The sequence below is a fragment of the Meles meles genome, chromosome 1 (assembly GCF_922984935.1).
Source record: "Meles meles chromosome 1, mMelMel3.1 paternal haplotype, whole genome shotgun sequence".
NCBI classification, from domain to species: domain Eukaryota; kingdom Metazoa; phylum Chordata; class Mammalia; order Carnivora; family Mustelidae; genus Meles; species Meles meles.
Genome location: NC_060066.1, coordinates 95560812 through 95565386, shown reverse-complemented (window position 1 = coordinate 95565386; position 4575 = coordinate 95560812). Strand labels below are relative to the sequence as shown.

The 4575-nt window shown below is 44.8% G+C and overlaps 1 pseudogene; it reads left to right on the top strand.

Annotated features, from left to right (window-relative positions):
* Nucleotides 1–3499: 3499 nt before the first annotated feature.
* On the top strand, nt 3500–3679 carry LOC123927795 (annotated as a pseudogene).
* The last annotated feature ends 896 nt before the right edge of the window (nt 3680–4575 follow it).

Sequence of the window (4575 nt, the reverse complement as noted above, 5' to 3'; positions counted from 1 at the left end):
TATGGTATGGTATCCCATGCATACCACTGTGGATGGGGGAAAATGAAGTCAGGATGGCATTCAGAGAAGGCCCTAAGGAGGAATTAACACCTCAGTAAGAACCTAGAGTTGCTGAGGGAGAGAGCCACGAGGGTGTTGGGTCCCCCCAAAATTGGGTACCCCAATAATGGGTCCGTGATTAAAGGAGCGAGACTGATACAAAGCGAAGGTCAAGCAAAGCTTTATTTTGCGCCAAGCATCAGGAATCAGACCGACCGTCAAATAGACCCGTCCGGGTCGCCCCTTAGAGAGGACGACCCCTCCCTGCTTTCCAGGCTAACTTTTTTTTTTTTTAAAGATTTTATTTATTTTTTGACAGAGAGAGAGATCACAAGTAGGCAGAGAGGTAGGCAGAGAGGAGAGGGAAGCAGGCTCCCTGCTGAGCAGAGAGTCTGATGCGGGACTTGATCCCAGGACCCTGAGATCATGACCTGAGCCGAAGGCAGTGGCTTAACCCACTGAGCCACCCAGGCGCCCTCCAGACTAACTTTTATAGAGCAAAGGCCATGTGGTTGGGCCTGGCCACACACAGGTGGCTAACTGAATTACAATTCACCCCACAGTAGCCATGGAAACTAGCCCATCACCTTGGTAGCTAGGAGACAGTATGCTGTCACTGATTGAATGTCTCCACCTGACCTTACCCACCCTTGTACTTGGACTTTGTTACCTGGGACTGGTTTCTGGGACTTGCTTCTAAGCAAGTTCCCCTGGGGGGGGGGGGGGGGAGGTCAATCCGAGTTTTACCAAAAAATGACAGTTCAACCAGGGTGGGGCTGCTCTGGCTGAATAGGCCCTTACAAGGGCATCTGGGAAGATGAAGAAGCCATGCAGAAGCCCTGAGACAGAGCACCCCCTAGACCGTTTGTGGGATGACAGGAGGGCCCAGAGTGGCTGGAGAGGAATCCTGGATGGGGAGATGAGTAAAACAAGAGGTAGGAAGTTGGTAGTGGGAGGCCAGATTACACAAATCTTTAGGACAAGGCAGGGACTTGGCTATTCTTTTAGATGAAACAGTGAGCTACTGGAAAATTTTAAGCAATCAAGAGTTGATTTGCGTTTTAATAGGTTTACTGGAACTTCAGTATTAACAATAGACTGAAGATTACAAAGGATAGTGGAAAACCCATTTCAAGATTTCTGGAATAATCTAATGAGAGGCTGCTGTGGGGGCAGGGTGGGAGCAATGGAGGTATTGGGATGTGGTTAGATTCTGGATCTGGTGTGAAGGTAGAAGGGACAGAATTTGTAGGGAAATTGGATACAGAATGGGAAGGGAGGCAGAAGAAGTCAAAGGTTATTCTAAACTTGCAGACCTGAGCAAGATGAGTCGCTCTTAACTGAGATGCAAACTGTTGCAGGAGAGGCAGGTGGCTGGGGCGAAGAGAGAGGGCAGAGGACAGAAATCAGGAAATAGAATGTGAACACAAATCTGAGATGCTTACTGGGCAATCGGGGGAGCAACAGAATAGACAGCAATTCTGTATTATATAGTCTTACCCTGTCTCACCAAAACATCCCTGTCTCAAGTGGCTGGCTGGGTTAGACCACACCCTTGGGATGGGCGAGTCTCAGCAGGGTGGGCAGGAGATGCGTGGACATTTTCACGATGACTTTTGACTTCCAGTAGTGATACTCAGTCCAGCTCCAAACCCTTGGCCTTTAAAGGACTAACCTAAACTTTGCTGAGGTTAAAATATCTGGAAAAGCTGCTTTTGGATATTACAGAGAAAGAGCATTAACAGCTTGAATGTGAAGCGAGGTGCACAAGCACCATCCCAGGCGGATTTAACACTTGCTGGGGATCAGATTGGGGAGAAGTGCTCACTCAATCTCGGGACACTGAGCAGGGCAGGGTCCTGCAGAAATACTAGGCATGATCTGTTGGTCAGCTTGCTATGCTCTGAGTTGTAATTTTAACAAGTTTTAAATGTAGTTGATTTTTTAACCCTGTTTTGTTGTTGTTTTGCTTCCTGCTTTGAGAATTACAGTTGTTGTTGTTTTTAAGTAGGCCCCTTTTTTTCCTTCCTTCTTTCTGTCCTTTCTTCCTTCCTTCTCCCCCCCCCCCTTTCTTTCTTCCTTTATTTTCTTTCTTTCTTTCTCTTTAGAGAGAGAGAGAGAGACCACACCTATACAGGCGAGAGTGGGGACACAGGAGGGGCAGAGGGAGAAGGAGAGAGAGAATCCTAAGCAGGCTCCGTGCCCAGTGTGGATTCCAACACAGAGCTTGATCTCACAACCCTGAGATCATGACCTAAGCTGAAATCAAGAGTTAGACGTTTAACTGACTGAGCCACCCAGGGGCCCTGAAAATTACACATTCATTTCAAGACAACATGGGTCAAGTCAGCCCCTAATTTCATTGATAGGTTATGAGCATACACATCACATTTTCCATTAACTTAACACTGGGTGGCTGGCTCTGGGAGAGCAGAAGAGGTTAATGTGATGAAACTGGGAGGGGAAGGAGGAAGCCTGTGGAGTCAAGCAATTATCATCATAGTCCCTGCCTTTGACTATTTCAAGAATAGAAGAAAGTACTGATTTCTCAGTTTGGTGAATAGTTCCCCTCTTAACTTCTAGTCTACTTTCTTATTTTAAATAAATGTTCACTTCACTTCTTACAGTTTTGTCATTTTTATTCTTTTTCTTAAAGACACTCCCATATCTGCCTCGGTGACCTTTTGGAAACATTGTGCCAATGTGGTAGCTGATAAATGACATTGAAAGATATTTCCAAGATTTTTGTGGTGCATTGTCATCCTTATCCATTCATTTAACATTCTGGGTTTTTCTTCTTCCTTTTTTTTATTGGAAATTCCTTTTAGAAGATGTATTAGTTTTCTATTATTGGCATAACAAATTAGCACAAAAGTAGTGGTTTTAAACAATACACACTCATTATTGTGTCTTGTTCTGTAGTTTAGAAATCTGAATGGAGTCTCCCTGGGCTAACATCAAGCCTTCAGCAGGGCTGCGTTACTTTAAGGAGCCTCTAGGGGAGAATCCATTTTCTCCTTGTTATGGGTTGACTTGTGTCTGTTTCCGTGACACAAAACAATTAGTAAATAAAAATGGTATGTGAGGTCCTACCTCCAGTACCACTGAATGACCTTATTTTGGAATAAAATCTTAGCAGATGATGATCAAATTAAGATGAAGTTGTTGGATCAACCCTAATCCCATACACTTGTGTCCTTATAAAAAGGAGAAAAGTGGACACAGATGCACACAGGGAGAAGGCCATGTGGGGATTGGAGGTACTCAGCCATCAACCAGGCAGCTCTCAGAAGCTGAGACAGAGCTGGAACAGACCCTTCCCTGGCGCCTTCAGAGGGAGCATGGTCCTGCCTCGGTCTTTATCTCAGTCTTCTGGCCTCCAGAGCTGTAAGAAAATAAATTTCTGTTGCTAAGCCATCCTATTACATGGATGTTACAGCAGCCCTAGAAAACAAATACAAGCTTTGTGCAGTGGCAGTATCGTAGCCAATGAGGTTTATCCGAGGCGCGATTATTGCTAATTGAAAACAAATACATTTATCTTTCCTGGCTCTAAAGGCTGTCTGCATTCCTTGGCTTGTACCCTTCCCTACATGTTCAAAGCCAGAGATATTGCATCTCTCTGACCCTTCTTCGAAAGTCACATCTCCCTCTGCCCACAGCCAAGAAATCTAATTTTAAAAGATGCATTCCATTGCATTGGGCCATCTGGATAATACAAGAGAATCTCCTTCGGACCCTTCAGTTAATCCCATCTGTAAAGTCCCTTTTGTCACTGAGGGTAACAAAAGTGGAGGTGTGGGGAATTAGGGCATGGGTCTCTATAGGTGGAGGTGGGACATTATTCCACTTACCAAGAAGAATATAAGTTTTTAAAGTGGTACATAAAATAGATGAAAACACATTTTTCTCTGTAGGAGTCTGCTGAAAGTAGAAGTCAGGCTTTGGGGAACGAGTGAATGTGACATTGATTAACAGAACGAGCACCAGGGGACATGGCCTGGGAAGGGCAGGTCTGGGCAGGAGCCTGTGGCAGGAGCAAATAAACAGGTCCAGTGGAGGGCTGCAATGTTAAGTTCAGAGTAAGAACCCTGGCTTCATCCTGCCCGACATCCTCTCTGTATCTCTGTTTTTTTGTTTGTTTGTTTGTTTGTTTGTAATCAAGGGCCACCTACTCTGCAGAGCTCTAGCATGAAGCACATGAGATCGTAAGGAATGGACATTTATGAGGTATGTGTTATGTGGAAGGCATTATATGTGTCACGCTTGATAAACTACAAAGCTCTCTACCAATGATGGTATTATTGTTCCCTGATCTCTAGAGAAAACAAGGGCACCAAAGGACAGGTGAGATACTCAGGAATGTGCAAACTTCTCTTTTTACAAGTTTGCTTTGAACTAGTTATGTCATTGATATGTGTTCTAGGGAAAAAGGGGGAAGAAAAAGGGAATTAAAACCTACTAAAATCCAGGGTGCCTTTGTGGCGCAGTCAGTTAAGCATTTGCCTTAGGCTCAGGTCGTGATCTCAGGGTCTT